Source organism: Pteropus medius, unplaced genomic scaffold (assembly GCF_902729225.1).
Source record: "Pteropus medius unplaced genomic scaffold, Ma_sr-lr_union100, whole genome shotgun sequence".
Classification (NCBI taxonomy): domain Eukaryota; kingdom Metazoa; phylum Chordata; class Mammalia; order Chiroptera; family Pteropodidae; genus Pteropus; species Pteropus medius.
This window is the reverse complement of record NW_024356333.1, coordinates 4,624,762-4,637,193: the sequence shown is the minus strand read 5'-3', so window position 1 is coordinate 4,637,193 and position 12,432 is coordinate 4,624,762.

Sequence of the window (12,432 nt, the reverse complement as noted above, 5' to 3'; positions counted from 1 at the left end):
GGTATAATGAGAAAGGAAACAAAGTCATTCTCTATTTTCTCCAGATAGCAGCCTGGATCTGAAAAACTTTAAAGAATTTTCTTGCATAGCATATGTTACGTATTTCACAATTTTATATTTCTAATATGGCAATGAAAGTGCCTTGCAATAGAAAAAGTGACAAAACTAACTTTCATCCACATTATAAGGAACAATATATATATATAAATAACAATTTCGGGTATAGTATTTATCATTTGCATAACATGCTAGATTTAAGACTAGGTTTGGCTATAGTGGTTTAAAATGACAATTCTTTCATATTTGAAAAAAAATTATAAAGGTGACTTTAAATAAGAAGGATATGATTAAACCTAGGAGAGCCCATGAGAAACCAAATGCAGAGGAAAATGTGTGGACAGATAGACTATATCCCTCTGAAATTTATATGCGCAACACCATGAATTAGAATCTCACCTTGATACCTTCTGCAATATAAGTTACAACTTTAATTCTTTTAGTTTCTCTGGAGCAATGTTATAACGGACCAGCTCATCATACTGTCTATTACTTCATCCCAGAATACAGTACAAAAAAAAAAATTAAAACTCCTATGACTAGTTGCCTACTTGATAATAAAATAAATGCGTGAAAAGTAGCCTAAAGAAGAATATTTTATTAGATCAATTAATATTGTAGAAGAGTTTCGTTTGTGGGTTAATCGTTGGTATGAACTCTAGCTTGTAGTTAAGATTTGGGATGAGTCGTAAAAGTGACTTGGAAAGGACACCTTCTGTTCTTTATTCTCTAGCAAGGACTTTCACTCAGATTTATTCAATTTGGTACCCACAGATTTCTCAAATAACGCATTTGCCAAAGGAATTCTAAGAAAAGTGTTGAGTTACCTTTCAAGGGCATTTCACTGATTTTGATTAGAACATTTTGCAGATGAACATGAGAATGGTCAGGTACTCTCTAAGTTTTATTGATCATAGCTTTTTAAAATGAAAAATAACATAGGTTTCAACTTAATATAAATGCAACCTAAGTGTTTATTGCTCCCTCTAACCTTTCTCTTTTTTTCAAAGTGTCACCTTTGTTAAGCCACTGGATGGTTCTTACTGTCTAATTTACATATTTTGTCTCTGCCTACATTGAGTCTTATCTACAGGACAGTGGGTCTTTATTAGTGGCAATAATACAAGTAACTCTGGTCTAGGCCACTCAATGCATCACATCCCTCTCTTATGCAGGCTTACAAAGAATAGAAGCTATCTTTATCGTATCCCTCCTCTCTTTGCTCATCCCAGAATACAAGTACAAAAAAAAAATTAAAACTCCTATGACTAGTTGCCAACTTTTCAGTTAAAGACTGTGCAGCGTTATAAGTGAATTAAAATGCTAAAGTGACAAATATATATTGATCTTTCTAAGTGTTTTTAGACCATGATGGTCATAGGTTATTGGATCCTGGACTTGATTTTGTTTATTGTGACAAGTTTTTGTTTGTTTGTTTTTTTAAAATTAAAATAGCAGAATAAAAAAAATATTAGAGTGTATTATCTAGGGAAAGAGGTAAGAATTGTTTTGGAAGTTTTTGTTTTGTTCATATGCATAAAATATACTTTTTACTGTGGGGTTGCACTGGATTGAATAGTGTTTCTACAAAATTCATGTCTACCCATTTGGAAATAAAGCATCTGTAGGTGTAATGAAGGTAAGATGGTGTCATATTGCAATAGGATGAGTCCTAAATCCAAAATGACTGGTGTCCTTATTAGAAAGTGGAAATCTGGACACAGCCACGCAGGGAAGAAGGCCATGGAAGCAGAGATCGGAATAGTGCAGCCGTAAGCCAAGGGACACTAGCGACTGCCGGCAACCTGACAACAGTTGTGGCACCTTCATTTCGGACTTTTAGTGAGCCAGTAAATTTCCGTTGTTTTTAAGCCACCCAGTCTATAGTACTTTGTTACAGCAACCATGGGAAATTCCGACAGAGCCATTAACAAAAATGGAAAGTCTTTGGCTTTGCTAACTTGGACTTTTCTTGTAGTTTCCAAGGAAGTCACCTGATATTTTAGAGTCAAGAAAAGAAGGACTAGCGATGGCTACTTCCTGTCTTTTCCTGCCTCTCCTGCCTTCAGGTAGAGGGCTTTGCATCAAATTCATCCCTTCTTAAATAGTTCTGTCCTACACAACCGCATGCCCACCCACAAGGCAGAGGGCTCAGGTTTCAGTTATACCCTAAGGTATAATTCTCTTAGGATTTTCTCTCTTCTATAGGAAGAAGGATATCTTGTTCTTTAATTATTTCCAGTGCCTTCCACTTCTTAGTAGTGTCTGAGGCTTCCGCTCAAGTGTATGATGGTTTTTTTTCTGCCTACCAATTTTCTGGGCTTCTATGTGACAAGAAACGGTGACCGAGAGACTTTCAGTTCTAGCTCAGCTCTCTCAGTAGTGACAGCCACAGAGTCACTATTGTTTTACTGATATTGTAAGAACACATCTCAGAGATAAAATTCATTTGTTTCTAAAAGTTAACACACTCTAAATTTATGCTAAGAGAAGAATATTTTCTCTAGCAATAAAATATTGGAAATAACCATAGAGTAATTATTTCCTTTTTTCCTCTAGCTCATCCTCAGGCTTGGTGATACCATACTAAATATCACAGAGTTTGATATATGCTCTCTCTGTTTCTAGGGGAATGACATTGTCTTGGATTTGTGTGTGTGTGTGTGTGTGTGTGTGTGTGTATGTCTGTGTGTATATTCAATTCAATATATATATAAAAATTATATGTCAATTCATATATATATAAAAATCTGGCTTAACAGATGTATATATATATGTTAACATATATATATATATATATATATATATATATATATATATATATATATACATGACATATATATGTCAATTCAATATATATGTATAAAAATTATATGTCAATTCTCTCTCTCTCTCTCTCTCTATATATATATATATAAATAAATAAATTCTGGCTTAACCCGGTTCAATAAAACCTACTTAGATATGATAACAATGTATAAACACACCCTCAGAAGTTAGCAAATACCTGACTTATTTAATCAATATTTAATTTTCTAATAAATTAATGCTGCTTTTTATTCAAGGGAAGAAAAAGACATTTCAAAAATTTGTAATTTAAAATATAGATAAGTATTTCAAATATTAGCATTATAAATATTTTGTTTTGAACAGAAACTCAAAAAGCATAGGTATTTTTGAAGACTTAACAATATAATAAATTAATATAGGAAAGTTATGGTAACTTCATATCTCAAGAGAAACAGGTGAAGGAAAACAAAGAAAATAACTGCTTGCTATTTTATAAAAAGAATAATCTCACCTTCATCCTATTATTAAATTAATCGCGGTGACATTGGTTAATAAAATTATATGTCAGTTCAATAATACGTCATATGTATATGGCACTGTGTGTTCACCACCCAAAGTTAAATTTCCTTCCATCACCATATATTTGATCACCCACCTTCATTCTATTTATATTTTAAAAACATATTTTGGTGGCCACCATGTGCTGGCCCTCTGTTGGTGCTTGAGAAATAATTGTGAAGAAAACAGATGAGATTTGCGATCTTTTGGAGTATACGATCGATACATAAATCTTTCTTATATTTTAACATGACGACTTCTGGATTTTAAATGTAAAGAGCTTTCCCTCGCCACACCCACCATACTAACACGCGTATCAAAGACATTCTTCTTTTCTCTTACAACACTTTTTATTCCTAGCGTTTCCTTTTGCATTTTTTCTTAGGATTTCCATCTCTCTGCTTCCATGGCCCATTGATTCTTACATGCTGTCTCCTTTACCCGTTAGAGCCCTTAGCATGGTTAATCAGAGCGGTTTAAATTCCTGGCCTAATTCCTACCTTCCTGCCACATCTGATTCTTGCTCTGTCTCTTAAAATTGTGTTTGTTTGTTTGTTTGTTTTGCCTTTCGGTATGCCTTGTCATGTTTTCTTGCCAGTCAGGCATGAGGTACCAGGTGAAAGGAACAGCTGGGAGCAGGCCTTCAGTAACGTGGGCGGTGCAGTGCAGGCAAAGGGATGCTTTCTGAATTGTAAGGTTGGATCTCATCCTTTCCGTCTGCGCCTCTGGGCTCCGAACCGCCCAACTGTTTCTTGAGTTCTTTCTCTCCTCCCGGCTGGGACCAACTCTCTAGAGTCAGGTGTATCTGTTTTCTCACATGGAAGCCCACAGCCAGCTGGAGATGGTTATTCCCCTTCCCCAGATGAGTTGGGCTCAGATAAAAATCAGCAGTTTAGACTCTAGTTAAATAGTTTCCAGCGAGGGCAGGCGTGCTTGTTGAGAAAGGAGCTCTCGGGAGCATTTAAAAGGGACCCTTTCCCCTCTCCCTGCTGGAAGACCAAGGACATTTTTCTCCGATATTTATTGTGCGAATGTGGTTGAGCACCTGGAAGGGAATCTCACAGTATTGTGGGGGCCCCCAGGACTGGTCCCCCAGGCGTTTTAGCTCTCAGAGATGACTGCACGGAGCCTCCAGTTGGACCTCACGCTCTCCTGTCCTGGCACTGGCGGGCCTCTCAGCCTGGAAGTCTCTGCTCCCGTAAGTCTCAAAGCCATTTATTTGTCTGCCTCCAGTCTAGGGGCGGAGGAGGCAGAGGTTTGCCGTGTCCTCCCCTTTTGTGAACCCAGGAAGAATGATTGATTTTTCAGTCTGCTGAGCTTTTCACTTGTTGGGATGAAGTGCGTTCCAAGCTCCTTACACGTGGAACCTATAACAGGTTGTCTTTCTTGCTTTATGTTCTTTTTCTGTGAAACTGCCTTAAGTGGGTATAGTCTGCAGGGTCATTTAGTTTTACATGCTGCCTTGGACATCTTGCACATTGTTATATGGAATGATAATTTCCCCTATGCATTAAGATTTTTAGAATGTTTAATTTTGACTGCTTAAATATACTGTTTAAGATCTTTCACACACACAGTGTCTATTGTTTAGAATCATCTGTTCCATCCCCAGCAACGATAACTGAGACTTTGGTAAAGTTGCAAAGTCTAATTTTCAGTCCTTTCTTTTGGAATCTGTCTCTACGTGTTTCCTGGAACAGCTGATGCCATGTATTTCCCAATCAATCCAACACTTGTTTTTGCCTCATTCTTCACTTTTGGAGTAGATCAGGCTTTTGTGTTACTTACACGTGTATATAATCTAAGCATGATGAATTAATACATTTTATCTCCCTGGCCAGAATAAAAATAGTTTAGGATTGTCTACATAACCTACTTGGTTACTGATGATATTGTCTTTTCTGAAACTCTTCTGATGAAGATACTTAGAAAGTTGATCATATAGCTCCAAAGTATTGGGATGGTAAGATGTGTGTCTTGCCTCTTTTCTCACCATATAGAGACAGCCTCACTGAGAGATGGAGGGGTGATGTCTAATGGTGGCATGTGAGCCCCTAGATTCAGCACTTTAATTATATGAGCCATAACATTTATTCGTTGATAAAGTAATTTTAAGTTGTTTTCCATTACTCGTATTGGTGGAATTTTGTTAAACACGTCTTCTCTCTTTCATCATTTGTCTTTAAGCACATTTTTCTAAGTGGCTTATTTCCAGAGCATTTACTTATTTTCGAGTGCCTCTCACTATACACAACAAGCCGTCACAAGCCCACTCTAGACTTCTTGGTCCTCTTTCCTTTTGCCCTTCATTAAAAGTTCTTGAAAGCATCTTCAGGACTCACAATATGTCCTCCACTCCCCCATTCCCAGTGGTGCTGATGTGGCTTCCATTTGTCCTGCTCCTTGAAAAGTGCTATTGCTGAAATCACTGATGCTTTCACATGGATAAAGTCCATGGAGTATTTTTTTTAGCTTTACATCCTTTATTGTTTTGGTTACATTTGGCATTGAATATTCTCACTCACATACCCAGCTTTCTCCTTAGTTCCCGGATAGTGTTTCCTTCTGGGTTTATTTCAGATTATTTACTGTTTTACCTTACTTTCCTGGACTCGTCTGCCCAACTTTTTGACATTTTCAAAGGTTTGTCCTCGAACCTTCAGTCTCTCACTTTATTAACATAGTTACCTCATTTAGCCCTATGGCTTCATATAGATCTACTTGCTAAGTATTTGAGAATGGGTAATTCTAGTTTCTGGTAATAGTGGGCTGGGTAAGTCACACCGACCATCTTATTTAAAACCATTAAAAATGCCAAAGAAAAATAAAAATCACCTTCCTTAAAGCATCAAAGTCCTGACAAGATTATAAACAATAATTCAATAAAAATTGAAACCAAAACAACACAAAGGAAAAAAGGTAAATGAAGCACAGAAACTCCATTTAAGAGCACTGGTCTTTTATTTGGTGGCTTTATCCAGCCGCGGATGCCTAAAGCAAGGCAAAGGGCCATACGAGAAATATTCTAGTAGACACATTCCCCAGTAGAACCCAGGAACTCATAGGGCAGCACCAGAAGTAGTCAGCCTCATGAAGATTTGCAGCTAGAGTTGCATCGTCTGGATTCAGGAAAAGACTTTTTTTTTTTCTTCCCCAAAGGCGTGTGGTAGTTAAAGACCTTGAAAGCCCTTCTGTTGAGCCAGTTTAACTGAGTTTATCTCTGCAAAGTTACCTACTGAAGGATGAGATTCCCTGAAGCCATCAAATGGACCACGGACTTGTCTCTCTTCATACTAGAGTTATACAAAACAAGTTGTAATTTAAAGGGGAATGTATATGAAATTTCAATACTGTTTTTGAATTTTTCACAATATTTAGTAAGTAAATCCAGGTTCATTTTAATCTTAGTGATCTTCAAGACTTTGAGTCATCTAGAAATAATATTTAATTAGGCTTGTTAAGTTGAAAAATCACTAACGTTTAAAAAATAAAAAGATTGGGTATAATTTTACAAGGACTAGAAGTAGAAATCTTTAGAAACTAAGTAGTTGCCCCATTTCTCTGCCTAATCTTGCTTTCTCTGCTGACTTTTCACATCTGATTTCCCCTTATAAATTCAGCTCCCATGTGAATGTGGCTTTCTGTGATTTTTCATTTTACTTTCTATTAAGGAAATTTCAAATGCACATAAAGAGAATTATATGACCAATTCCCATTTATAATTGTCTCATTTCAACAATTATCAACTGTGCTATACTTTACATTTCCCTTCTCATTTTATGTCTCTGTGTATACATTTATTTAGTTTCCTGCATTATTTTTTTAAAAAGCTAATCCCAGTTATGTATGAATCGGAACTTTTTTCTTGACATAACTACCGTGTCATTATGAACCCTTAAAAATAAACAATTGTTCTTTAATATCATCTAACTCCTAGCTGATATTTAAATCAGCTGTATTGTATCAGATTCTTCTGAATGTGCAGCTTGTTCCCTCGTGGAGTTATTGTGCTTCTGCCTTCTTAGCATTTCCTGTAAATTGGTAGATAGATCTTTAGGCTGGCTATTAGGCAAGGTTCTTTGTAGATGACTCTGTAATCTTTAGCATTGCATTATGAAGATAATGATGAAGGGTTTTAGCACCTATTTACTTATTATATTCAAATGAAAATGTTCTAATACTGTCTTCTTCTGTCTTTATTTCTTGGAATTCTGTGAAAAGGGGATTTACCAGAAAAACTTTTCGGTACTCTGAATCTAAACATAAGGGAAAGGTGGACTAATACTTCTCACCACTGAGCTGGTGCCCTAGCAACTTCAGTGTCCAATGATTTTTTTCGTATAATGAAGAATTTTTGTATACTTACTGTCCTTCAGTTCTTTATAGTCATTATTTCTTTATGTTGTTTAAATTGTCTAACAGGAGCTAGCGAATTATCTTGTCCTTTTGTCGTCACCTTATTGGACTTTTCTTGTTTTCAATCACAAGATAGCCTATGTAGGTTCGTCTGTTTGCTTCTAGGTCTTTTTAATTGATAGATCAGGCTATGCATATTTTAAAGAGTTATATGCATGCATTTATTCTGGTCTTTCAAATACAAATTTAATATATTAACTTTATTCTTATATATTGTTTCTCTTTCAATGCAAGTCTTGGTTCTTAACAATATTAACGAAATTATTTGCTTTCTTCTACAACATACCTATAATGGCTTCAAAATAACCATCCAAAATATTTTACTTTAATTTAAAATAATTGTTTTCTCTCCGTGATTTGCAGTCATTATTATGACGTTAGCTATATTTGCGTGTATAGCTACATATATATTTTTTTCCAGCCCCTACTTCCTCCCCAGTGTTTAACGATTACTTTATGGTTTGATTTTTAACATATGTAAGATATTTACTTCGTTTCAAAGTCAAAAGAAGTAATAAGGCCTGTTTCTATAAAACTTGCTTTTTCCCCTTGTTCTTTCACTTATTTCCATTTAGCTGTAGGAAATTGTTTTGATTATTATTTTTCGTTATCATACCAATGTTCAAAAAATAATTCTGGAAAATTAACAATTTAGAAACAAAGTTTTTATATCATGTTACACACCTAAGTAAATGCCATAATTAGTAAACAGCTACATGTAAAAATTAATTTCAAGAAAGTGCCATTTAATGTTTGTCCAAACTTGGAAAATATCTAAACATAAAAGCTCTAAAACAAACATCGAAACAAAAAACTTATTTCAAAATAAATCACTAAGTGAAATGGTATTGATTATCATGGGAAATTTTTGCAGTATACATAACAAAAATAAATTATAAAAAATAAGTACTATTTATTTACTGTATTACAGGAACTTTTTCAATATCATCTTATTTGATACTGGGCACTTTCGTGATATTTGTTTTAGCATAGGATTTTGTAAGCGAAGATTTATAACGGTGTGCTGCTATGGACTGAAAGTTTGTTTCTCTGCAAATTTAATGTTAAATCTCAAACCTCCAAGTGACTATATTTGGCCACAGAGACTGAAGGGAGGTAGTTAAGATAAAAGAGTCCATGAGGTTGAGGTTGGCCTGGACTGTGGTTCACCACGGTGCTCATGTGTTTCATGGGGATCCAGGTCTATATTGCAGATCTGGTCCCAGCAGGTTCCTGGCCCCTTGCAAAGGCCGGGGTCCCCGAGGAGGCCTAACCCTCTTTGGTGGGCTCTGTCTGCCCACTGGCTTCTTCCCTAGGGCAGCTTCCTTGTGAAGGGCGGGCTGGATCTCTAAAAGCTGACGTCTCACACTCTCGGGGTGGGAGGAATGGCCTGGCTCGGCAGGACGGTACGTTTCCATGGGGTCTTTCATTCCACACTCCCAGTGATGCCCATCTGAGGCTCGATGAGTGGCCATTGAGCAAATGCACTTCGGAGGCCTTTGTTTCCCCGTGAGGAATCTGATCTGCCTGCTGTTGAGTTCTTTGCAGCTGACTCTGAAAGTCTGAAAATCGGGAGCCACTTCTTAGGAGACCCCTCCAGGGAGAAAGGCCTGAGGGATTCAAATCTGTGATTCTGATGTCAGCCCTCAGAGGTGCTCTCACCAGGCAGATTCATTTCCTCCTCCGAGTGTGCGTGTGTATTTTTTTTCATACATATATAGGCTCACCTATACTCATTCACTTGCCTAGAGTTGCACAGCTAAAAGGTAAAACGGAAGAAAAGCAAACTCCGACTCATCTGGCTTTAAATTCCATGTTCTTTCCTACTGTGCCTTCAGTAAAACATTAAATATATAAAATGCTACAGATAGGAAATAAAAACAGCAAAATAATATTTCATGAATAATTACAAAAGAACCATAATTAGGAAAAACATGTATTTGGGTGTGTTCATTACTTCATTAGTAACAAAAAAAAAGAATATAATACTGGTTCTTAACACAGTTAAGCGGTAGCACATGGTTTTTAAAATTCTGTCAATTATTTGTTGGAGTCTAAATTACTTTTTAAAAATTAGAAATATGTTTTTAAATATTTTCCTATTGATTGGCTTTTGTTTCTGGGAACCAACCATGAATGAAGAAGAATACCACATTTTCCCCTCAAGTTTGTTAATTACTGGTTAATTATAAAACACTTCTTCCCAGACTTCAGGATTTTTCCTGAAATTAAAATGATTTATAATTCAGCAACTTGACATTATATGGAAAATAGTAAGATTGGGGAATCCATGAAAAACATAATAAAAGCACTTTATTTTATTTCTGATACAATAAATAAATAAATAGAATGTAAAATTAGTCACATGCATCATACGTTTGAAATCAAATCCAGTTTTTTTCATGCGCTGTCCCTTGAAAACTATAGTTCTTTGTATCCAATGAAGGGAGTGGGTATATGAAGAGGTACTTTAATGCCTGGTCCTTCCAATTGCATTGGGAGAGAAACCCCTGTATCTTATCTACCCATCTCCTCATAGACCTATTACTCAGGTGGCATGATCTAGCACTTTGACATGCTAGATCATGTGCATTTCAGATCTTTTCCTGGAATCCAGGTTTTAAATATTACTTTGTCCAACATACAGTTTCTTCTAGAATATCTTTATCTTTTCGTGGTTCACAAACACCTTTGAGAATCTGAGAAACTCCCAGTCCTTTGTATAGCAAGCTATTGTCTTCCCATGGATAATGACTGGCCCTTGCATGAACTTACATACTGAGGAATGTATATGTGGATAAAGTGATTGTGTATGAGTTGCACATGGTGTCAAAAAATCATTTTTTTGCTTAGTGATGGTCTGAGTTTGCCGACTCACATATGGATTATCCCAAATATAGAATTCTTAGACTCCTTCTAATTTATCGGATTATATCAGCCAAGATAAGATGTTATACAGCAAGAAAAAAAAAGCCAATTTTTTTTTTTTCCTTAAAGACTCTGCCCAGCAGGTGTCCTATGTGGGTGGACTCTTCATTCAAAGCACCTTGACCTCCCTGCAATACTATAAGAATGTGTTATAATAGCTAGGGAGTGGCAGAGAGAAGATCACATCCTAGTTTTTAAATGTTTCTGCACAGAAATGAAAAAAAAAAATCTCATATTTTACTGACCAGAGAAAGACATTTGGCCATGTCCAACTTTAAGAAGTTCAACTCTCACACTTAGTTTTAATAACACAACCACTCAAATGCAGAGTATGGGAAATATGACCGACTGAGCAGTGGTCCATGGGAGAGCAAAGGAAAAAAGACAAAGTAGTGGTTTGTTTAAACAAAAAATAATATCTTAGGCCATTAGCTGCTACACAAACAAAAGTGGATTATGAATATTGGCATAATATTTTAAAATCAGTAACTAAGAAGCTAGAGAAATGAAATAAGGGTCTAGAAACTAGAAATAGGTTAAAATAAAAACAAAACAAAAGCAAAAAGTACAAGAATATTTGGCAGAGATAATCGAACTTGGAGAGGACATTACTTACCAAAAACATGGAATGAAAATTTAACGTGAGTGGCATGACACAGTTAAATTAGGACTGATGAATGGAAGTTACATTAGTCTGAAATAAGGAAGATATTAGGATGGGGCATCTTTGAAAAGTTCTCTGTTCCAGTTCTCAAACAAGGGGCTCAGCGAGACCACAGAGACCCTAAAAGGTATCCTTACGGATGACTAAGTGAACCTTGAAAGTTTCCTTCAGCTCTAAGTTATGTGATAGAATCCTTTGTTGTCATTTTATATTCAGGGCCATATTATTTTCTGCCGTATATTCTCGAGTGAATTGTTTCATTTAACTGAAAACATTTCATCCCGACAAATGTCTTCTAGAATACAAGTTTTTCCCTTAACTCAGTTTACGGTTGTTAGTATTTATTTAGTCTAAGTCCTCTGTTCCCTCCCTTTCATTTCCTCTCAATCCTCTGCCTCCCTGGACCATCTGTCATTTCTCTTTTCCAAAGGAAAATACATATGCATTTTACAGATATACAGACTTGGAGTATAACTGGACTATTGAAAGTGAAAGAGACAGACACTGTTTAATAGTTGTGTCTGTTCTAGCAAAAGGGCTTGGTGATGCTCCTTCTCCCTATAGATGTTTCTTTCACTTAACTGACTTGATATTGTATATATATTTCATCTGAGGCGAAATTAGAAAGACCAGGAGACAGAGCAGAAACGATACTGCTGCCAATTCATCTTCACTTGCACTGTGTTTCATTGAGCCTGTCAGATGCTACAGGGAACAAGAGACAGGGCTCCAGTGTGACAAATAGGCCCCGTGATTATTTTTAACAAGTCACAAAAAAGGAGGACAAAATATCTTAATGTTTTCCTCTTTCCCTTCATCCTTCATTCAACAGAGGTTTGCTGTCATTTATAAAGGTCACCGGGCCTGTGAGGAGTCGGGCAGAGAAGAAGTTTGGTTCATTCCTCAGACTTTTAAATAGCGATTCAATGGACGTACTGTAAAATAAGAGCTTGGAGCGAGAATGCGTCTGAGTCTTTTAGGGGAACAGATTTTATTAGGCCACCCACAGTCTTTTACCT